Source organism: Corvus cornix, chromosome Z, assembly GCF_000738735.6.
Source record: "Corvus cornix cornix isolate S_Up_H32 chromosome Z, ASM73873v5, whole genome shotgun sequence".
Classification (NCBI taxonomy): Eukaryota; Metazoa; Chordata; class Aves; order Passeriformes; family Corvidae; genus Corvus; species Corvus cornix.
Genome location: NC_046357.1, coordinates 10188091 through 10212412, shown reverse-complemented (window position 1 = coordinate 10212412; position 24322 = coordinate 10188091). Strand labels below are relative to the sequence as shown.

Below are 24322 nucleotides of genomic sequence, written 5' to 3'. Positions count from 1 at the left end.
GCTTTGAGAAAATTAAATTCTTTGGTTGTACTAGGTCCAGATTTTTTTCGGCTGTATGTAATTTCATCCACCACAAGGCACACACAAAACTACAGTGAATTCTGCTTGATGGTTCTCAGGGCTTTAGCTGACCACAGAGGTACTGGTGCTGACATTAAGGAAGCATGGCATTCACTTCTTTAAGTGGTGTGAGGGTCCTGCGTAACTTGCATTGAAACAAGAGGAACAAGAATATTTGCTTTATCCATCATTGTAAAGCCAGCATGGCTGTATACAAAGGGAAAGTCTTGCCTGGCAAATTTGGTGACCTTTGGTGATGGGGCTACAGCTTTGGTGGACAGGGACAGAGCAACTGATGTTGTCTATGTGGGGTTATGCAGTTTCACATTGTCCTACAGGCCATCCTTGTCTGTAAATTAGAGCAACATGGATTGATGGATTGACCACTTGGGGAATAACAAACTGTCTGGATGGCCACACACAGAGTCGTGGTCAACAGCTCACTGTCCACATAAAGACCCGTGACAAGTAGGGTCAGTCCTGGACCTCAGGGGTCAGTCCTGTGGCCAGTACTGTTCCACACCTCTGTCAGTGACAGGATTGAGGGCACCCTCAACAAGTTTGCTGATGACACTGAGCTGTGTGGAGCGGTTGAGACAATGCTGGAGGGAAGGAATGCCATCCACAGAGACCTGGACAGAGCTGAGAGGTGGCACCAAGCAAACCTCATGGAGTTCAAGGCCAAGTGCAAGGTCCTTCACGTGCATTGGAGCAGTCCCAGACAGATGCACAGGCTGGGCAGAGAAGTGATGGAGAGCAGCCCTGTGGGGAAGGAGTTGGGTGTGACGGCTGATGAAAAACACCACAAGCCAGCAGTGAGTGCTCACAGCCCAGAAAGCCAGGGGAATCCTGGGCTGCATCCAAAGGAGAGTGGCCAGCAGGCCAAGGGAGGGGATTCTGCTCCTCTGCTCTGGTCTAGTGAGACCCCACCTGGAGCACTGTGTCCAGCCCTGGTGTCCCCAGCATAAGAGTGACATGAACTGCTGCAGCAAGTCCAGAGGAAGTCACAAAGCTGACAACGGGACTGCAGCACCTCCCGTAAAAAGATGGGCTGAGCAAGTTGGGGCTGTTCAGCCTGGAGATGAGAAGGTTGTGTGGAGACCTCATAGCGACCTGCCAGTATCTGAAGGGGGACTACAGGGAAGCTGGAGAGGGACTCTGTCAGGAACGGGGGTGACAGGACAAGGAGTAATGGGTATAAACTGAAAGAGGGGAAATTTGGGTTAGATATAAGGAATAAATTCTTTACTATGAGTGTGGCGGAACAGGTTGCCCAGGGAAGCTGTGAATGTCCCAGTCCTGGAAGTGTTCAGGGCCAGGCTGGATTAAGCCTTGAGCAGCTTGATCTAGTGGGAGGTGTCCCTGCACATGACAGAGGTTGGGACTAGATGATCATTACAGTCCTTTCCAACCCTTAATATTTCTAAGATTCTGTGATTTTTCAGGCTTATGGTGTGTAATGGTATCCAGCATACAGGAGAAATACATTGGGCCCTTTTATCTTTGATGCACCTTGTGACATAGATGAGTGAACTTAATGCCATGATGGAAAAAGTAACCTTGTTTACTGTTGGAACCATGTGTTTGTTGTAGCCTGTTCTATTGCTTTTTTTTGAAATATAAAAAAAATACCTTTATTGAGGTAATCAGGTATATTGTGAAAATCATTGCATGTCCCTTTTCCTCTCCCATTCTACTACTGTGGATGAAGGTGAAGAGATCTCTCCGTAAGAGCCCAAGGGAGCTTTATGGAGCCAGTGTGAATAAAAAGTCCATCCATCAAAAAGAAAGAACATAGGATTTAGGAAGAGAGACTCCTCCTGACTAGTTGTTCACATTGACATTGAATTATATAATGGACATCTTCATGCAGAACCTTCTATAGTCATGCTCCTGTTTTCTTTGCTGAGGTAGGAGTTGCAGATTTTCAAAATAATTTTGGCCTATTGTTTGAATGGTATTTCAAACCCAAGGAAACTGGGAGCCTAGTTAACCACAGGAGATCCTCGGTTAGAAGAGGGAAGAAGTTTTTCACAGTGTTAGAATGTGTTCAGTGTTTCAGTTTATTAAATCATGCAGAAAAGAAGAGGTTGAAGGATCCAGAGCCAAGGACTGCATACAGATACTGGATAATTTCTAAAACAAAATGGAATATGTGCAAGTAGGAAGATCAGGACATGAAAATCTGGGGAGCTAATGGTTGTTGGAAAGACTGAAGTTATAGACATTTTATAGAAGTGTTTGGTTCCACTGTCTTAAGTGGACATTTACGTGAACATATAGCTGAACATTAGGCAGCCAGTAATCAAAATAACATGTTTAAGACCAAGAGTAATGATTTGTTTAAGGAAGTTTGAGGTGGCTGGACTAAAACACAGTAAAAAACCCAACTTCCTCAAAATGATTAAAAAATTCAAATGTAATTTGAAATGCACCAAGAAGTATATTTTCATACTGATTTTTATTTTTTAAAATTATTATTATTGTAAAGATTATAGTGTTTCATGGATAGAGCTATGCTAGGAGTAGAAATGTTTTGGGTAGAGTAGGACTGATTTTGTCAGTGGTTTGCATTGCTGTACTTTCCAAATGGCATACTGGTTGCAGAATTTTTTAGCAGCCTGTCAGTGCAACAGCATGTAAAAATATAGGAAATGGGAAGATGGTATCTTTGCATCAAACAACTGTTGTCATTCACTTATTCATTTTATATGTGAGCAGCTGGTACACATGCTGTTTGTCTATATTGCAGTTTGTGTTTTATTTACTTATGTTAGAGTGTGAAAACAAAATGTAAGCTGTCAGTAAAAAAGGACTGGCACCATATGTTGACAGGGCTGAAATAGAAGATCTATCTCTCACTAGCTACAATTTTGTCTGTTACATTTTTTTAACTTCATAAATGTTCCTTCCAAGGAGCCTGGTCTTACAAGAGGCTGTGACTGTTCATGCGAACTGTACATATATAAAATCCCATTTATATGAAGCAGAACTGTGGCTTTCTGGGGAAAAGAAGAATTATCCTTCCTGCTTTCTACATCTTGGGCACCTGCTCTGACCAAATATCTTGAAAATTAGTGTGAAAAGTACATTCATTCTCATTAAGACTGAGCAGTACTACAGAGCAGCAGCCTCAGCTGTGGCTTCAGGACCTGCAGGTCATACAGCTCTCTCTCCTTGGGACTTTTCGTTGTTGCTTCATATCCCAGTAGATTGGTATTTTCCAGATGCTCTGATCACTCCCTACCCTAAGAATACAGATAGGTACTCTTACAAATGTTATTAAAATACCTGGTCAGAAGCAGTGCACTTGTTTACAGGCTGTGGCTTGTGGAGCCTTTCAGATGACAAAGGCTGAAACCAGCTTGGGAAAAGTGCTGAATGTGCTCAGCCAGAGATGACAGCTGTGGCTTCAGCTGAGCATCCAGCAACCTGTGAACACAGCTGCCATGCTGTGTTCCTCACCTGCCCCTCTCCCTTTGCTTCTGCTGAGCAGAAGTTGAAGTCTTTCTGAGTCTGGACTGATGTATATGAATTCAGCAATCTGTGGCCCCTAACACCAGAGAAGCAGATGATGATCTAGCCCATGTGTTGAGTGCCCATCCCTAAGTGTGGGGCAGAGCTGCAGAAGCCAGTAGAAATGTGGCACCAGGGGAGGCAGAAACTTGCTAATAGAGAAGAAGAGGAAGTTTGAATAAACAGCTTTATTCATTAAGGCAATTACTGGACAGAAATGAGGCATTTTCTGGGGAAAGATGAATGTCAATCTGCATTTTGTTCCATTTGTGCAGTTCATACACAAGTGACTGGCTGTCATTTATGGGTGCTATAGTCACAAACAGTACTGGAGGAATTTGGGCATTAGAAAAATCACAATGAAGGGCACAAACAAGAGCATTGATACTTTACCTTGTGTAAGTTTTCTGGGATCATGAAAGAACTGAAACATCAAATAATTCTAACAGTGTAGATCAAGGATGGAGGGTATGTACTTCTGCCTCAACAACACTGACCTTTCTGTGTGTTCTACATTATAAATAGTTTCTTATCGGCAGCTCTAGCTTTTTTCATTGAATTTTGATCCTTACTGCTCTTACCATTCATGTCTTTGTCTTGGCAGAGCACTTCAATTACTACAGGAAAGAACTAATGCCATTCATTATTTGTTTTGTCATTTGAAAAAGCAAAAACAAATGGTCGTATTCTTTTGACTTTTTCTTTTCAGACTCATGGTGTGTGAGGTGGGTGAGGAATGATGCTTTCAAAACTGTCATTGCAACTCCTTTCTGATAAATGACATAAGACCCTAGGGAGCTATCTGCAGATAGCATTACAATTTTTAAGTATATTTTATGTAGTGTTAGTACTTCTTGACATTGTTTGGCTCAAAAGATGTGTTCATGGTTGTTAAGTGCTGCCTGCTCTTCCCTGGATTACCAGGAAATCACTGTGTAGAGCATGGTCATTGAATTGTTATAAATTTAAGCAAATGTTGAAAGGGTCAAGAAGAGCCACACGGACCACTAGAAATATTTATCATGGGGAAGACCCACAAGAGTAGCTTCTCTTCGGCTATTAACACAGCCGGGCATTGAGAGGTTGTGAAGGAAATTCGAAACAATGTCTCCAAGTTTTGCCAAGATTACTCAGTGGAATCACTTGTTGCCAGATGCTCAAGCTGAATGAAAGAGAACAGCAACCACTGTGGTGGGAATTAGTTTTCTGGAATTGCTCAAAGCCAGTTATCAGTCCAGTTGTTTTAGGGCATTATTAATACTCTGAGGACTGTTCTACAGTTTGAATGATGGACAAGCAGGTAGAAGTTGTGTTTATGAGGGAGGTGTTTCTCACCTTATCCTGTTAGCTGTGGGAATGCATACAGCATCTTGTCTTTGGGATTTCAGTGTAGCTGTGAAAAGAGGGATTGTAGCACAGATCGTGGGATTGGAGTGAAAAATTTGGTCTGTATTTCCCAAGCAGTAGCTCCTGGAAGCGATATGCAGCTTGTGGCTAGGAATGGAGCCATAAGCCTGTCCATGACTGCATGGGAGGCTCTGCAATGAGTTCAGAAAGATCTCAGCCAGATGTGAGCCTTCGAAGCTTCTGCTCATGGCACTGGTTTCCAAACCATAGCAAAACCTCTTACTTTTTTTTTCCTCTTGGAAGAGGGGAATACTTGGTTGAGTGTTTTGGTATTGTTTTGAATGTATTGTGCTCTTAGTTTTTATGCAGTTGTGGAATTAGTAATAAGCCAGGTGTTGCTTGTGTTTCATGGATAATGTATCCAACCCAAGAGTCTAGGGAGCCTACAAACAGACTATTCCTCTTCTTCCAGCTGTTCTTTTTGGCAGTAGCATGAGCTGAAAAGCTTACATGAATTAAAGATTCATGGCTGAGTATGAAGTTATTCACTGATCAGGCCCCTTTGAGCAATTTCTTAAAAAAGTGACAATCCAGCACTATACTCACCAAGTATATTTAATTGCTTCAATGGTAGGTGCTTCTGGGAGGAATCTAGCATCCTTTCTGGAGTCTGGTTTGTTGATTATTGTATGACCCAGTTGGCAGCAAGCCTGTCCTATGAGGCACAGGACAATAATATGCTGCACAGCTATTTTGCTAAGTAGTTGAAATACAGTGCCAGCATTATTTGGGCAGATACATCTTTGATAACCTATTGCTGCCAAGTTGCACAATAAAAAAACCAACTTTTTTCCATCATAAAACTTCCCTCCATTGTTCATCAGCAAGCTGAGCCAGAGGAGCTCTGCTTCTGTTGAGATTTAAGGGAAAGTTTCTAGTCAAGGTGTCAGTACATCCTGTTGCTCACTAGCAAATCTGCTTATTTTGAAGATTTCCATACTGTACTAGATCTCTAAGCATTTGCTCAAAATGCAGCATACTTTCAGCAAATTCACATTGGACTGTCAAAACTTATTTGAAAGTTATTTTCATAAATCCAAAAAAACTAAAACAACACTAGTAGGTATCCTCTAAGATAAACTTATTTTTTAACTCTGATCTCTGCCACATGATTATCTATCTGCAGGAAACAAGCACTTCTTCACCAGTCTCAGAATGGCTAAAAACTTGCTCTTTAGCAAAAAAAGGAATCTGGCAGTCTTCAAGTGAAAACCAGTCTCTTTGTGGAGACCTAACCGCAGGCCCTCAGATACACTCCTTGTTGCTCTGCAAAGTAAAGTCAGTCACCTGGTATTTAGTCTGATTTTTCTTTCCTCTGTTTAAATTTCTCTGTTGTTTGAACTCTGCCTGAAAAGTAGACTGGCACATGTTCTCTTATTTTTCAGATCAGTCATGCCAGCTATGCATAAAAGAGCTGGAGCAAAAGGCATTCCATATCCGTTAAGTGTTTTATTTTCCAGACTAAAAACTGAATACTTGCAGCTTGTATGTCATTATATGCTTGTCGTTCCTAATTACTTTCTGGCACGTTCCTGGGTGTTTTGTAGACAGGAAAATGCATTTGATTATTTTTTTTTAGCTAGGCTAGCAAAAAAAAAAAAGGAAAAAAAAGAAAAAAAAAAGACTTCTACGAGAAAGTCAGAGAGGGAATTTTTACAAGAGCAGGCAGGGATAGGACAAGGGAGAATGTCTTTAAAATGAAAGAGACTAGGTTTAGATTAGATATTTGGGAGAAATTCTTTACTGTGAGAGTGGTGAGGCACAGAAATAAGTTGCTCAGAAAGGTGGTGGATGCCCCCTCTCTGAAAATATTCAAGACTGGTTTGGATAGGGTTTTGAGAAACATGGTCTAGTTAAAGGTGTCCCAGCCCATGGCAGCACGGTTGGAACTAGATGACCTTTAAGGTTCCGTGGAGCCCAAACCATTCTGTCATTCTGTGAGGTAGAAAACTATTGAGAGAAAGAATTTGTGGTCATAATAACTTCTTCCTTTCTAAAAGAGTAACTTGTTTTGTCTCTTATTATCAGTAAGTATTTTGTCTTGAAGGAATAAGGCTATTGCATTTCATAACTGGAAATTAATCATCAAGCATGTTGCTATTTTCGAAGCATGCAAGTAAGTGATTTTTCCCTGCAGGTATTCTGTATACTGCAGCATGTTTTACCAAGGGAAAACACTGTGCTTGCATATCAGATTTTATACGCACAAATTCATAAATGTGTTCAGGGAAGCAGATTTGTAGTTCTGACCCTTCAGATAGGCTACCAAGTGAGCAACAATAACTCACCTGAGGCGAGTGGTAAATAGAAACTGCACCAGTGAAGAAAAGAGTTTCCCAGCTGACATTTCTTTTGTTTCTTTACATTCTGTTCTGTCTTGATAGTCACTTGACAACTTGAGTACTCTAGCAGTATGCTGGAGTACAGGAAGCCTATTACCTCCAAAAATAGCTGTTGTTCCTCAGTCTGAATGTAAATCTTCAGTCACTGAAATTAAGAGTCACTCAACTTTGTGGGGAGTGTGTTGATACACAGGCTGCATAGAATAGATACAAATGTGAAATACATTCAAAGGCTATGGCCACAAATTAAAGCCCAGATTGATTAATTGGGGTGGCTGTCATCTCTCTGCCATGGAGGCTGCAGCACAGGCTGCGTGAGCTGCACCCCTGGCTGGGAGCTCAGTTTTTACTGGGCTGATGCAACTTGTCCCACAGCTGCCTGGTACCAGGATTGGGTATCCAGATTGGGATCCTGTGGCAGGGGCCTGCCTTGTCACCAGGAAGGGCTAGTCAAGTCCTTTTGGCAGCAGTCCACAACAAGGTTGGTTTTGGCCAGGCACAAAGCTGCTTTTTGTCAGCCCTGTGTACCAGCCAGCACATGGGAAATGTGACCTAATGGTAGCTCATCTGTGTGGGTGGTCTCCAAAGTTCGTTAAAGTTGCTGAAAGGAACTCATATGATGTAGCATTAAGTATCTCCACTAAATACCCGAATTATTAATTCGCCTTCTGTAAAGACTCAACAGACCATGAGAAGTGTAAGGACACGTCAGCCACTTCAGTTTAGTGCCTGCTTTTCGGTGGTACCTGCTGAATTTTGCTGGCAATGTGCTGTCTGCTGTGATAAACAGAAGCAAAGACTCTTGCCTCGGGTGACAATAATTTATTACCTATAGAGCGCCACAGCCATCAACTGCTATGCTTAACAAATATGAAGGAAGATACCTGCCCTGGAGAGCTGGCAGACAGCATTCAGGAATAGCAGGATAATTTATGGTGCTGAACAAAACACAGTCACCTGCAGCTGTGCCGCACAGTGAAACTTGTGCTTGTAGTATGTTTTTTGTAGACCGTATTCCTAATCTAATGATTCCCAATATTAGTTGCTTCTTTGTACCTTGCTAAAATAGCTGTAGGAAAATATTTTTCTGAAATCTGAGGTTTTAAAAGAATTTTGAATATAACCTGATGAAATATGACAGTACAGGAATCCTGGAATTTTTAACTTACAGTGAAGATAATTAGTCTCTTCTGTGCAATGATGTGTATAAGCTTTTCACTATAAGCTTGCCTCTGACTAGATGAAATAAATAGTAATTTTTCTGTAAAAACAAACATTTTCAAGAAATCAACTAGTTCCTACTTCTGGCTTGAATTAGAGTAATAGTTTGATCTCTCAGAAGTAGCTATGATTGTATAACTCATAAATGCTGGACTGGATAAACACATTTAAAATAAAAGATTTTCAGCCTGAAGGCTTATTTTAATGAGTTAAAAAACAGCTAAACAAAAATAAGTTCAAATAAATTCAAATAGATTCAAATAACTTCAAGTGCTTTCATACAAATAATTTTTTTCTATTACATAAAATGGTACAAATTCACTAGAAATAAAAATTTCAGTCTCACTATAGAATTATACATCAACATGCATGAAGCCAACTGAATTTTTTTTATGTCACTTGTTGCTAAACTGTTTTTTGCTGCCAGGCTAACTGCTGCCAGTTTGTTTTTTTTTTATAGAGAAGAGTTTTACAATGTTCATGGAGATATTAAAATGCCTTGAAAAAGACAGAATTTTACTAAATGATTACTTGCTGATGCAAGGTATTGATTGTGCAGGATAATACTCTTGGGCAAGGATTATGGCAGACATAATGCCGCTGCTGCTGGTGCCATGGTGAGCACTGAATGGATGTACCTCTGTCCTTTGGAGAGTGTGCAGTGTGTGTAGGCAGCTGTTGCCTCTCGTGTTGGTGGGTCAGCAGAGCCTCTCAGCACCTCCGAGTGAGCTCCACAGGGTCTGCTACAGGGTCATTTTGTTTTGCTTTAGCTGGGAAGTTGCTGGAAAAGAACTTCTTCACCACCAACAGTGTGGTTTCCAGGCTGCAGGGCTTTGGGCTCACCTCCCTTTTCCTTGCTCCCTCACAAATCTTGCATCTCCTCTGTAAACAAACTGTCACTCCCTAAAACTTTCTCTGCTAATAGGTTTTCTGAACATTTTATCTTCATTGCCCTCTTTGGCACAGTCTTTCATTTGGCAGCAGTATTGGAAGAGAGACACCCTCTAACAGGTGCTGCTCCCATTAATGTGCTACAGAATTCCAGGTGCCTGTGAGACAGTGGCATTTTTTCATCAACTTTTTTTCCCTTTGATTTCCACTGGTTTGGGTTTTTTCCCTCTTCTCCTTGCAAAACTGCTGCCTACCCTGTAACTCTTTATGTGACATTGGTTAGTGGTACAACATGACACATTTAATCTTGTAATACAGCAATGAGAAAAGTGTATTAAATCCTGAAAAATCCCTAGATGTAATCAGTTTTTTGTTTGGTCTTTTCTGTTTGCTTTTTCTCTTTCTTTTTCTTCAGATGCTGCCCAAAAAAATGTGTGAAGCTTCAGACTGAAAATTGCTTGAGTGAAACACACAACATCCATCTTTATTTCCTGGTTAGGGGTGGGCATGACAGGATTTGCTCTGGATTTTGGACAAGTCCCATGCTACATTAGCGTGACATTGGTGCCCTGCTGCTGTCCCTTGTCAGAGCCAATGCTCAAAGTCCTGTTTGGTTTTTGGTGTGTAAATGTCCTGGCTTTGCTTTCTTCATGGGCTAAGGTGGTAACTGCAGTGCCCAAGTCAAGTGTCTGACAGTATAGCTTCCCTTTGGATCCTAGGTGCTACTTACAAAACTTTGCAAACACAGCTCCTAAGCTGGCAGGCTGCTTGTCTTCAGCTATAGGGAGAGCCCTCATAAAAGCTTTCACTCTCCCTGGGGTCTGTTGCAAAATGAGAACGTTCCCTTTCTCTTTGGCATCAACTCAGGTTTGTAAACTTTGATAACAAAAGAAATACCGAGTTCATATTCCAAAATACTTGGAATCTGGTTGTTGATTTTTGGGTACACAGGGCTGTTGCTCTCACACAACATAGTTTTGCCTTTAAAATTCTGGCTGATCCCTTTACACATTTTCTTGTTTATTCTGTCAGAGGGCTTATTCCTGGAAGACTTAATATGAGCCCAGTTTCCAAACTGTGCTGAGGGTGATTGTTCTCTCTTGCTGTGAAAACACTTGGTGGGATACATAGTTGACATTTTATATATTATTGAATTTTTAGCACCATGGATGGGAATATTCACGTTACGAGAGACAAAGAATGGATGAGGTGCATACCTAGAGATGGAGATGGGCAGGTAGCACATGGGTGCGATGTTCAGCTGGGTGTTCTGACTGTTGGGCAAGTGGGACAGGGTGGTATCTGGGAGAAGCTGCAGCAGGTGAGACTTGCCAGGGGTCACCTGCTTACCTTCATCCACTCACCTTGGGCACAGATTGCCCCCCTTCTCCCAAACCTGTCTCCTCTTGGATATTCCAGCTTCTTTTTTCCTTTGAAGTTGACCATGACTGCATGTGTATCGAAAGGTGAGCTCCCATTGAGTAGCCTGCTTGCTCATCTTAATCCAGATGCTGGATTATTTTATCTTTTAATTGTTATTTTCATGCATTTAGGGGGTGAGAAGGACAGAAGTGCTGGGTTATAAGGACTGGTTTACAGAGACTTTGAAGATGGGGCTGTTCTGTATTGAGGAATATTTTTCCTTGCTCAGCATTAATCACTTTGCATTCCATTTCCACTATGATGGCTCAGATATAATTACTGCTCACCATGGGCTACTTAAATGAGTGCTGTATATTCCTGTGAACCTTTTAACCTGCTAAATAAAGAGAGCACATGGAGAAAGTTAATGCTATTTATTTTTAAATAAAAAGTTGCAAACTGGGCAGGAGGGAAGAGTGTTTTTGTGTACAATGTTGCCCTTTATGTTCAACTACTTGAGGGAAGCCTGGCGCCTTTTTGAGAGATTACGGCTATGAGCTTCTGCTAAAGCCAATTGACTGTAATAGAGGGGTTGTTTTTTGAAAAGGGCACTGTCCACTTGAATATTGTGACATTCAGTAGTGGTAAATGCCTCATGGGGGGTGGGGGAGGGATGGTGTAGCCTCTCTTCTCATTAGTCCTGTTTATTTATTGATACTGTCATGTTTGGAGGGGGTTGGATGCTGAAAAGAGGTGAATGCATGTAACAAGGTTCATTCTGTTTGTTTTACTCCCTATTTACCTCCATGTCCATTTAGCACCTTGCTAGAGATTTGATCTTACACATGGTGCAGTAAAACGCCAAAAAGCATTTTTTTTAAAGAGGTGCAATATGCCTTCCTTTTAATGAAATGCCTTGCTTTTAATGAAATTTTATAGCCTTCAGTGTTTCCTACAGGGTTTTGCAAATGTAAATCCTAAAGGCTGAGGCCCCAGAAGGAATAAGAAAGCTCATGTTTAAGCACAACTTTAAGACAGCCTCTTTAATGCTGAGAGCCTGTGGTAAGCTTGAGTCAAGTAACTTTTTAATACACTTAATCCCATTCACTGTCTTTTGTGTATGAATGCCCCAGCTATTTAAAACAAAGAGAGTAGAAACAACATCTTTCTCTACATCTTCTTTCTCAGCTAGTGAGCAAACTGATGTACAGATATGTATGTTGTATACTAGTTGCTTTCTCAAGATGGACACAACTTAGGTCCCGATCCTGCAGTGCAATTTCTAAGCATAAGCCAGCGTAGAAATCACTGGTGCAGGATGAGAACACAAGCATCTCTGTGAAAAGGGCTCATTTCATGTCTGGGCAGTGTTGAGGGAGAGCAACAAGGCACATTTCATCATGGAAATGTTGGACAAACTGTTTCAAGAGCAGGGAGGGGACAGGAGTAAAACTACTGTATAGGACTGAGTCATCCTTGTTTAAAAACATTAAAAAATTACTTTTCATGTTAAAATAACCAGCAGTTGTGTTTGCTTGCTGGAATTCATGTAGTTAAATTGTTATTTCAGGAGAGTGTGCTCTCAGTTAATAGGATGATACCCAAACCTTCCCAAATAAAGGAATTTCGGCATGTTTCAGCATTAAGCTGCTTTTAAAAGTGAAGACTCATCTTGCCCTCTGTTCTTCCTACTTTTTCTTTAAGCAACAGTCAAACCATTTCAATGACACTCAATGCCACTTATCATTGGGAGATAGATGAACACTGAACTGGGAAAAAGTTTTGCCCTTTGCAATTTATTTGTCACATCGGGGTGGTGACAAGTGGCCTTTAATTAAAAGGAGAGACAATTATGTTTCATTGATTGCAGTGAAAGATTTTTTTATCTTTTTAATTGTACTACTTAAGATGTTTTCCTCTCAAAAGAAACTGATATATTCATTTGTGTATGTGTTTCATTGTCTTAGTGTAAATACTAACAGCATTTCAGAGCCTTCTCTTGTTACAGGGAGTGGTGCTGTTCATCTCCTTGTCACCTATGGCTCATATTGTTGCACCCAACCCCAAATCCTTCAAATCTTGATTACCCAGAACAGAAGTTTGTTTTGTTTAATATGTTTCCTTTGTGTCTTCAAGTCGAATGCAGCTACGGTGATATTTCTGTGTTTCTGTAACTTGCACACTTTGTTATCACCAAAATGTTAAAAGAGCAGCCTTTTGAAAAGTACGTATGACTTAATAAATATGTTTCTGATGTTTGTATCTGCTGGAAGAGGCTTTTAGAGAAGGGAGGAGAAGGATTTATTGAGAAATAACAAAATGACTCATCAGAAATACTTGTCCTCTTTTCTTTCCCGTGTGAGGCTATTTCCATCATAAACTAGAGTGATCAATGTTTGCCTGAACGGAATTGAGGAGATGGGTCTCAGGGGGTGAAATATTTTGTCATTTTTAACCTTCCTTCACTACATTTATACCTGCTAAGGCCTGAAAGAGTTTGGTAGCTCTGAAGAATGTTCAGTTTACCCTGATCCTTTATTTATGATGTCTTTTTCTAAGGGGGGGGAAAAAAATGGAAAAGAAAAAGAAAAAATGAAAGAAAAAAGAAAAAAAGAAAAAGAAAAATGGACAATGTTTTCCCTTGTTTCTGAAATTCCTAACATGAATGTGTTTATCCAACACTAGATGGTAAAGATGGACTCCCTCTGACTATTAAAGTTGCTCTCCATTAAGAGGTGTACGTACTGCACTTAATGAAGCAGCACTTAGCTTTGCTAACATCACTCTGGAGCAGTACAGAGGTTCTTTTAACACAAGTGGATTCCCAGAACTCTTGCTTTGTAAATAATGTGTGTTCCCAGTGAGCCCTAATTGATAATGACTGTTAATGTAATACCTGCTGGCTAGGCCTGGTCTTTACTGAAAGAACTCTTTGAAACTTATTTATTGATTGCTGCAATCAGTTTAGTTTAAAAAAAAAAACCAAACAAAGTAGGAAAAAAAAAAAAAAAAAGGCACCAAAAAAACCCAGACATTAATTTGGTCTCAGTTTTCTGATAATTGCTTTTCTTGTTTGATGGAGTGAGTTTTATTAAAGTCTCAAAACCCTTGTCTGCCTTTTTACTTGTAAAGCATTTGGTGGTTTTGATTATGATCTCAGGAGTGGATCTTGAATGTCATTTTTGTCCAGTTGATGGAAGGCCACCCTGAAATAAGGACATAGAATTTGCCTACTCTCTGTATCATCAGATTTTTATAAACTAATTATTACTTATTTACCTGTGCAGAAAGTGAGGTTTAGTTACAAGGCTGAGATGGCATTCTCCTCCCTGTCCTCAGGGTTACTACTGCTTTATATTTGCACACACTGTGCAGACATCAAGTTTTGAACCTTGTCCCATCGTGCAGACCATGGCCAGCTCTGCTGCTGTCTGCAAAAGGGATGGGAGTTGTACTTTCATCCTACTCACCTTTAGTGTTCCCTTAGAGGTTTTGATTTGATTGCCATTATCAGAGAATGGATAATGCTTGACATAAATCATCCAGTGGTGACATTCACATCATGTTTTCCTCTTCCCTATCTCCCTTTGTGTATATTTCAGGAGTTAGATTTTTAGTGCTGAATTACTTAATGGTTGCAAAGTAATCAGCTTATGTAGGGATATCTATATTTGTTTTCCCTTTATGTATTTTTACCTAAAAATTGATTTAGTTATCATTTTATATGACTTGCATTAACTGATATAGAAATGCCTAGTGGGAGGTAAGCTTTGCTTCAAATGACCTGAGAAATGGTAGTTTGTAAAAGAATGCATTAAAAAGAATTAATTGCTGATTTTTAGTAAAAGTTTAATTAATAAATAATTATTATTCTCTCTTTATTGCTGGGTGGTTTTTGTTCTCTTCCTATCTCTGCATTTTAGACTAACTTTTAGTATTTATGTCACAGTTATATCCAGCGCTACACCAACAAGGAAGACAAATACACTAGGAAAATTAGAAAAATAGCTATAAAATCTAACAGGATATTTTAGTTGGGGTAACCTAAATTTAAGTAACATTTTTTTGAGAAATAGGTTCTGATTTTGATGTGTCCCTTCAAGGGTTTGTGTGTGCTTGGAGACTGGTTTATGCCCTTATTCACTTCGTGCATCTCACATGTATTTTGGCTGGGCAGTTATACTCTGAATCTTTTGTTACAAGTTTCTTAAGCCAGTTGTCAATCCTGGGTCCAAAGTGGACTGTTCTTGTTCTGACATATGTAGTCATAAAGCCAGCAAAACAAATATACAGCACACTTTTATTTTACCATCACTCTGTACAAATAATAACCATTACTAAGCATTCCTTTCCCAGCTGTTATTACAACCTAACATATTGGTATATAATGTATTTGGTGAGAAATGTAATTCGTTAAAAATCCCCTCCTTTACAGAAAAATACTTCAAATATAATAGAAAGTTTTAAGTATTTTGTAACTCTTTTGAACATCCAGCAGTATGGTAAACAGTTTTGAGTTTAGGGATATTGTAGTCTGTTAAAAGGCCTGGTTGGGGGTTTTTTGTTGTTTGGTTGGGTTTTTTGGTTGGCTTTTTTTTTGTTTGTTTTTTTTCTCTCTCAGAATTTTGCATTCTGCATATTCTGTTGTCTGTCATTCCCAGCATGTCTGTCATCCCTCTTATGAACCTCCACAGTTTTGGTCTTTGTTAATAGCTTCTGTTTATTAGTAAGACTGCAACTCTGCTGAAAGTGGCTTGACAACTAGTGTGATTGACAGTATTCAAAACTAGTAGAGTTATTGGCATTTCTTTTCAGGATGTTAAAAACTATTTTTGGCTCTTTCACATGGCAGTTCCCCATCACTTCACTGGGATCCACTCCTGACAGCACCATGGGATTGGTGACGGTGTGAAACAGGGCCAGGCAGTACTGTCCAGTTGTGCATCCTGCCATGCCAGAAGTATTTTCAATAAGTGCTTTTGCTGAACACCAGCACTTGGCTTTCATCCTTCTATCCTTTCTGCAAGAGAGCCTCCTTGGACAATGTATTTTGGGGGAACTGCAGGGCTATTTGGACTAAGGTCAGGGAGTGACAAGGCGTGGCTGTAGTGCTCCTGCTGTTGTACCACAGCCCCTTAAAAATGGCATTGCAGCATCCCTCTGAGACTGGTTTCTCCAGCAGGTGGAAATGGCTGCCTGGGAGCTGTGGATTGGTACTTTAAGCATATCTGGAACTAGGACCTGCAGAATGGCTGCCTCTTTACTATTAAAATATTTTGTTCTTAAAACAACAAGAATTGTTTTCAACCGTGGGACTTGACCCAAGCCAGGCACCTGCCAGGGCTCTGCCAGGGACCATGGTGAGATAACCAGGCTTCATGGAAAAGGGATGATCGTTCTTTCAGGAGCAATGTGCCTGGGAACATTCCCGTGTTTGGTTGAGACCCAGCCCAAGTGGGGACATGTGATACTTGTCCTTTTGTTCCTCCTCTGCCTTTCCATATGGAGGCTATTATGGCTTTGGCAATCTGGTGGTGAAGACCTGATGTTTTTGAGTAAAAAGCAAAACCATGGTGAATTCCTATGATGGAGAAGGGATGTCCTGATTGATGCTAAGGCCAAATTGACCAAGGATTTTGGATAGGAGGAAAGCCTTGAGTTGGTGAAGATCTAGTTTAAAAGGAGAGAATAGCATTTTAGTTTCAATTTCATTACTGCATAAAACTGTTTTTAATGGGTTTCCAACAGAGACATCACACAAGGGTTTTCTTGTGCTTATTATGTTGTATAATTGGTTTCTTGTAGTATCAAAACCAGGAAATCTCTCTCGATAACATAATTAATCTTTATATGTTACAATTACTCTTAGCGAGGTCTGTTTTCCCAGAACCTCATATTTAACATGAAGACACTTTGAATTTTATGTGCACACTTTGGTGCTGTCCTGTGGTTTTGGCAGTCAGTGCAGTAATGTATTCAAATCATAATACCTAGTGCTTGCATTACCTCAGCTTTTGATGGCCACCACTGTGTCACTGGGCAGTTGTATCTAGGAATGCCTGGAGTAAAGGGGATGCAAAAGCTTATAAATACAAAGCAGCTTCCTCAGAAACATTGTGGGGTTCCATCTTATATTAAAAATAAAATAGTCAAACTAAAAACATAAAAGCTTGGCTTTAATGGTCCAGGTTTTCAGAAAGTGACCTTTCAGGTCTAAGTGCTTTTACGTATATGTATCTACTACTACTGGAACATGCATAAATAGCACCTAAGTACAAAAATAAAACCAAAACAAAACCCATGATATACATTGAACTTACTAGGTGCTTCTTAAAACAAGGTGGCTGCATTAAGTATGAGCTGTATTCAGCATGAGTTTGCAGTGGAAAAATACCTGCGATCAATAATTTTTTTCCAGTATATCTTTCAAAATCCCTTGGAATATTGTGCAGAATCTTACACACTGTGTGTATGCTGCTTCTATGGAAGCTGAGTGGCTCTTGATGCCTCCTCTGGCACCTGATGGAAGTGCCATCTTCCCTTGCTGTCAGGGCTGCCAGCACCTGTCCCCCAGTGCAGTCCAGAGAGAGGACAAAACACTCTGCCCCGGTGCAGGTGGCGCAGCTACTGAATTTCACTTATAAATAATTTGGAGGGTGGAACAATAATAAAGGAGTCATGTAGTTCTGTTGGAGCTACTTAGTTTGCCACAAGCCCAGTCTCTATAGACAACGATAGATCTCTGCATTTCAGTAAGAAAGTTTAAGTTGCACAGAAGGTAAATAAAGTTTGTGAAAGTTTTGAGTGTATTCATACTGATGACCTATAGTTAATGAGCAATTTTCCTTGGCTGTTGAATAGCAATTAATTTGCATTTTTCTGTGTTTTCTTTCTAAACTGGCAGCTGGCAAGTAACTGGCTTTCAAGGCAGGATTGCCTAAATGGAAAGGAATATAAATAAAAGAAACTGATTTGTATGAATATGGTATCAAAATACCAATATTTATTTTGGGTAAGAGAATACACCTGAAAAGAGCTGTGGGTGATAGTAAACAAACGAATAATAATTTGTACCTCTGTGGCGTGTTTTTCTTATGCTTTTGAAATACCTGAAATACATGTTCTCCACAAAGAACAAGCACGTGAGTTTCTTCAAGATTTGAGCTAGAAATAACAAGCCCAAGAATTGCAAGTGTTACTCTGAAAAACACTGATAATTCTGTGGGTGTGAAATCTTTGTCTCCAAAAGCCTAAGAATGTTTGTCTGTTATTCGTCAGGCTCTCGAGCTATGTCTATGCCATTGTGAGAAGTTCTCCTTTTTAATATTATAGACCCTTATTTTTTTGCTGAATACTGTTTAATGTGATTGTGAATCCCTGATGTTCTCAGTAAGAATAAAATAAGTAAATGGCAGATGAAGAGCAGGAAAAGACCCACAAGCAAAAGTGTAAGGGCTCTGCTCATCTTTTGTTAAGAAAAGGCAAAGACTTCTCTTCACCATTACAACTTTTTCTAAAAGGTGCAAATATTCTTTTCCTGTATTGTCTTGGTTTATTTAAACTTGACATCTATGTAAACTTTTTAAGCATTTATGCATTTGAACTTTAGAGAAAATAAGGGAAATTCACTTGAGTTCTTCATTCTTCGTTTCAAAACTGCTGTGGCAAAGCCAGATAGGTTTCTGTGATGTTGTATTTCTCCGTTATAATTTTCAGCTGAGTAGGGATCTGGTCACAACACGTTTGCTCTCTAGTATAAACCTAACTGTTTCAGGTTTCTCCTGCAGTTAAAGCCAAATCTGTATCTCTTGATGCTTCCAAAGATAGTAATGCTCTTTAAATGAACACCGTTTGCTTGTTTGGTGGCTTCAAGAACATATTTGGTTTTTATAGTACAGCAGACCCGCATGCCCACACAGCTGCCAGCACCAGGGAGGTTTTTGAAGAGGCTGATATTGCTCACCTGGGTGTTGGTATCTCCTCATAGCAGTGCAATAACTTTTCTTAAGTCATCATATTTATTTAATGGAAGGCAAATTTTTAAGTTGCTGCTGCGTTTAAGAGCAGCTAATAGTGATACTGTTTGCAAAACCTTTGTTTTGACAAGACGTTTCTGCAACTACTGTTGCCGAAGGTTTGGTGTTCTGGGCTGTTTTCTTAATGCTTTAGGCAAATGTAAGTTGGGCTTAACAGGAGTAATGCACAGGATTGCTGGATGAAATCCCAAACACAGAGTAAACAAGCAGTCAATATGCCTCTGAGGGGTTGCTGTCTCTCCGGGGTCAGAGCCATAATAAAACAAACCTGATTGTAAGGACAGGATCTGAGCAGCAACAGAGGGCATACACACAACATTCAGCTCATTTTTCACCCACAGCTGGGCAGGACAGTGTGTAAACATGGGCTGATGTCTGCCAGTGTTACAATGCCATTTTAGGTTCCCCTTGCTTCAATAGGAAAGGATCTGATTAGAATGAACCATCCACTTCCTTCACTGAAATTCTTAGATCTGCAGCTTATAATACATCCAGCTTCCTTCATAAAAGTGCCAAGTGACCCCACCTTTTTTCCATACATTTGTTTTACAGAGTAAGTACTGTGAGGCTGCTTACCTGGTGTGATTCATCACTTGTTCCTCAAGGTGATGCATAAAGAAGGCTTTATTCTTCATTCCTCTTGCTCAGTGTAATACCACAGTGACAGCAGTGCAGCGATGTTTGTTGTAATGTTCTGTGTGTTTCACAGCTGCATGTTAGTCATGTGGAATTAGCTTATTAATGTTGATGAGAAATCTCATCCAAAAAGTGAGCCTAAGAAAAGAATGACCTTTTACACTTCTGGCTGATTCATCATGCATGGGGATCTTGCCATAATTCACAATCCTAACATGGCAGAGAAGCAGGTATCTGGCTGGTGTTAGCTTTGGCAGTTGGTTTCTTCGTAGCTTAAAGTCTTAATTAAACCTTTGAGAGCCTGAGGGATTACTTAAACATACATGCAATTATCTTAGTGTTCAGGAATTTTTTATGTTTATTTTTAAAGACCTTCCTTCATTCCCTTTCTAGAACTGGAGTGGAAAAGAACAGATTACTATAAAAGTTTCTAAAATTATATTTAGGAATAAAATGCATATTATGATAAAGGACTTCTCACTGGGGCTCAGATTAGGAATTATATTCACAATATTGTTCCTGTTGCTATTCCCTGCTGAATTTTTTCATCTGATAATATTACTGTTTAGGAAGTGATAACATATGCATGTAACAAGTTAATTGTAAAAGCCCAAAAGGGGTAATTTGATTGTGCTACTGAAACAACAGTAATCAAGCATTCTGGTCTGCGGTTGCCAGTTTTAAATTACCATGATTGTTGTAAATCATGCAAAGGGATTGTGGGAAACAGAACTTTCAGCTTTTCATTACAAATTCCCCATTTTCTGTCCAGGATCACTCTGCCATCTGTCTAATAGTCTGCAGTGGTGCTTTACAGACCATTCTCTCAGCAACCCAGGGCAGTAAGAGTGGAGTGAGGGAACATGCCTGAGTATTGCAATATCTTTGAAATCATAGCTCTTCTAAACTACACTGATTTGTAGCTAAGGATTGAGTCCACTTCTCCATGTAAATGATGCATAAGCAGGCACTGGTGATTTTCCATGTTAGGAGCTACTCATAAGTTACAGATACGCATAATTAGCTAGTCAGCACTGGAAACGAAAAGAGCATTTTCTATGTCCTCTTCTTTGCTGTATGATAGATGCTTCTCCTTTTTACTTTTAAGAACAGAATTCAACTCCAGCATACCTGAACTAATATATTCTCTGCCCTTGTGTGATTTCACTAATGTATCAGAGGACCCAGGAGCGATCTGTAGAAACATTTTGAGTCAGAGGGGAAAATACCACTCTCTAAAGATTTCAGGTAGTGTGTAGGGGGAAGTAAGTGTTAATTTAAAAATGAAGTCTTAATAGCTCCCATTTTCAAACTTTTTATTTTACATATTCAGTTGTTTTCCATGTTGTTGGTGTCGGTAGGACTGAGATTTAGGCTATTCCCAGGAAGCCCTACTCCTGTTGTAGATACTCTATATTTGCTGTATGGTGGGGGGTGGGGAAAGTAGCTGACACTGCTTCTGGGGGCTTGTTTCTTTCTGGCGTGTTTAACAAAATGGCACTTGAAGATAATCAGATTTTGTTTAATGAGTTGTGAGCTAGGACAAAGGAAGAATTTAGCTGGGAAGTGACTGGACTGCTGGCTCAATGTATATATAGCCCTACCAGTTTGTTTTTACTGTCTAAAAATGAGGGAAGTTGTATGAGTAATGTCAAAATCACCATTCTGCATTTGAAGTGAGTGGCATTTGGGTTAGTGTCTCTTGTCATAAGGCATTCCTAATGCTTAGCTCTGCCTTGATCTTGCCAGCGATGCTTTTACCCCTTGAGCACATCATATGGCCACAATGTGTATGTGTGGGAGTTGGGATTTCCAGGATGCTAGTGCCTACATCTGTCACAAATAATGTGAAATTTTCTGGGATTCTTAATCTGTTGTTTCTGCCTATCACATTTCACTAACTCTACTTTGCTTTGTACCTGCTCTTCTTCTCTTAAAAAAAATTAAATATTTTTAAAAGAAAATCCATTTTAAAATGTTTCTCTGCAGAAATTTACATCTGCATAAGTATATGGCATGGAAATGTTCATCTCAGAGGAAAAAATACAGCAGTCATTCTAATAATAAGCACAAATTATTATGAAAGGTAGGCAACTGCCACTTTATTTTCATAAATGCATATTTATGAAGTAATATAGATAGATGCTGTCTATATCTCAAATCAGTTAACAGTAGAGTAACTGATATGTTTTGATTAATCAGAAGGTACTGTGATTTTGTTCTCAGTGTGGAGAAAGCTACTATCATTTAAAAGCATTAGCTGTTTGTGCTTATCAAAGTATAAGCAATGGTAGTGAAATGTCTTCTGATTGCCTTGATTTACTATTATTTTGGCATCAAATAAAAGAAACAAAGTAATTTTCCATAAAGAACTCATTATATCAGATAGACACTTCAAATTTCCCTTTGTGTTCTTTTGTGTTGACATGTCAATAAAAAAACTGTGCTTCAGCTGTATGCAATCTTTCACTAAAAATGAGATCAGTGGCTTATGAACTCTTAACTTCAAAATTTTCTTCTTTGTGCAGCTTTAAGCCGTTCAAGTAATTTATCTTCTGGCAAGAATTTCCTTGAATTATTTTTTTTTATTATTATTATTACTTGAGGGGATGATTAATTTAAATTTGCTTTGTCCTTCAAATATTATCTTTCACTTTCCGCTGTCCTTTAACCTTTTAAAGTAAGATTTAGGTCAAATTTTAAATAATGTCTTTAAACAAATCTCTGCCTTTTTGTACTGCAATAGGTACTAAGTTCAGGGGGAAGAAAAGAAAATTTTTGCAGACTTTTATTGCATCTCAAGTCTGTGAAATTCTGTTTGAGTTTACAGTTATTTTCAACTTATTCCCAACTGTATTTTTCAGTGTGACAGGAGAAATTGATTTGGAGTAAGAGGTAGAAAGAGTATCCTCAGTCAGAGGATTTTACATATATGCAAAGCTGGTGTTTCTGGGTGAGATTTCCAAAATACAAGAGGGAAGGAGGGAGCACTGTGAGTGTGAAAGTGAGGAGCTCAAATGGAAACCATCATAAAAAACCACAGATTTGTGGAGTTCAATCAGAACAGTGAGCAAAGGAGACTGAGGGGCAGAATTAAGATTCTGATTTTTTTTTTTCCAAAAACAGATCTTTAGGAACTTTCTTTAGGTGCAAAAAATCTATATTTTAAAGTCAGGCCCAAAAACTGGATGATTAGACTTTTAGTGAGTGGATGCATTTGGTTTGATGAGTTTGAGGTGAAAATTGTAGAAAGACTTATAATAGTTCTGGGCTGACAGAACAGAGAATTTGTAGGATGAGAAATACTGAACACATTTATAATGGAAAGGTAGAGCCCTAGAGTGAAAGGTCAGAAGACAGCATGAAGGAGAGAAAGAGAGAAGTAGTAGGACAGAGAGCAAGAGAAGGGAGATGAAGGACTTAAAGTAGACCAAAAAAAAAAATCCTATACTTAATACATGAGAAAAATCTTCAGATTTCTTGTTTGAAATCTTGTTTCAACACTAATCCACTCCTTTCTTCCTTGCTCCAAAAGGAAAGATACCAGAGGGGAAAAGTCTTAGATTAGTTATACTGGCGGGTGACCCTGTGGCAGCACTGGGACAGTGGCCCATCTGGAGTAACTGTTTGGCAGCTCCCTGGTGTATTTTACCTGCACTTTTCCAAGATCTCTCAGTAAGCAGGAGATTGATGTGTCCTGTAGTTACCTTCTCTTTCCTGGACTCCGCCTTAGAATGGCTTGAATGTTGACTCATAAAGGATACACAGAGTTTGTTCAGTGTTCTCCATAATGCCCCTGAAGCCCTTTTTTAATACCTAGGAAAGAAGCAGAACGACACCACCCATGTTGTCTGAATGATGCTATCCTTGAGTCCTCACCCATGTGGGAAGAGCTGATCTGTGGGCCAGCCTGGAGATGGGCTCTTGATCAGTACACACTGCGCTGTACTGTGAGTTTTGTTGGTCTGTTTCCAATCTTTCTTGATTATTTTGAAAATTTTGTCATAGACTTTCTTCTGGCTCATGGTGAATAAGAAATCCAAATTTTGGTACCTGACATCTAGCCACCTCACCAGCATTGGGTCTCTCCCTGCCTGTGCATCCTTGTCCCTTTGAGGTAAGTGTACATAGTGAATAATATTTTATTACTCTATTAATTTCTCTCCACATTTCATTACACCCTCTTCCCAGGCTCTTTTAGACTCTTCATTCTTCTCACTTAATTTTTCTAATACACAGGGAGTGTCATTTGACCTCTCTCTTGCACTGTCAGAGTTGAATCCATCTGTGCTCATTCAGGTATGTCCTTGTTCATACAATACTTCCCTATTGACAAGTCTAGCTCTCAGAGATGTGATAGGACCCACCATGCCCTATTCATCCAGCAGCTGAAAGATTCTTAGGAGTCATTAATCAAGAGTGTGAAGTCCTTTTGAAGGATGGGACTCAGGGACATAACATGCTGCAATCTTGACATGTGCTGCAGTTGTTGAGGCAGCTGGGACGTACTGAAGGAGTGGGTCCATAGTATGCTTTGAAAAACAGAGGATGTGCTGTTAGCTTGAAACTGGCTTTCCTGTGTAAATTATCAAAGTAAATCAGTAAATTGTTGGGGTGATTTCTCCTGATGGACCTCACTTCAGCAGTGGTTACAGGAATGGATTGCCACTGGTGGGAAATGCTATCGCAGGATAAATCTCATCCTACCTCAGTATTCTATGAACTGGCTCTCACAAGTGAATGGGTATAGCTTATTCTGTCTGCTGGGCTCTCTGTAGCAGGCTGATACTCAGAAACAACAGATTCATGGCATGGTAACTGCATCTTGCTTTGGTATTTGTGGGTGATTTT

General features: G+C 39.7%; 1 protein-coding gene across 6 annotated transcripts in view; it reads left to right on the top strand.

Moving 5' to 3' along the window:
- GHR (growth hormone receptor) overlaps window positions 1-24322 on the top strand; it is a 160948-nt gene that overhangs the window by 39203 nt on the left and 97423 nt on the right. For 2 of the 6 annotated variants that reach the window (XM_019283333.2, XM_039566580.1), the window contains exon 2: window positions 23480-23588. The exons of the other annotated variants lie outside the window; for them this stretch is intronic. The gene's annotated coding sequence lies outside the window, so the exon portion shown is untranslated. The remainder of the gene's footprint in view (window positions 1-23479; window positions 23589-24322) is intronic. 6 annotated transcript variants of the gene reach the window in all.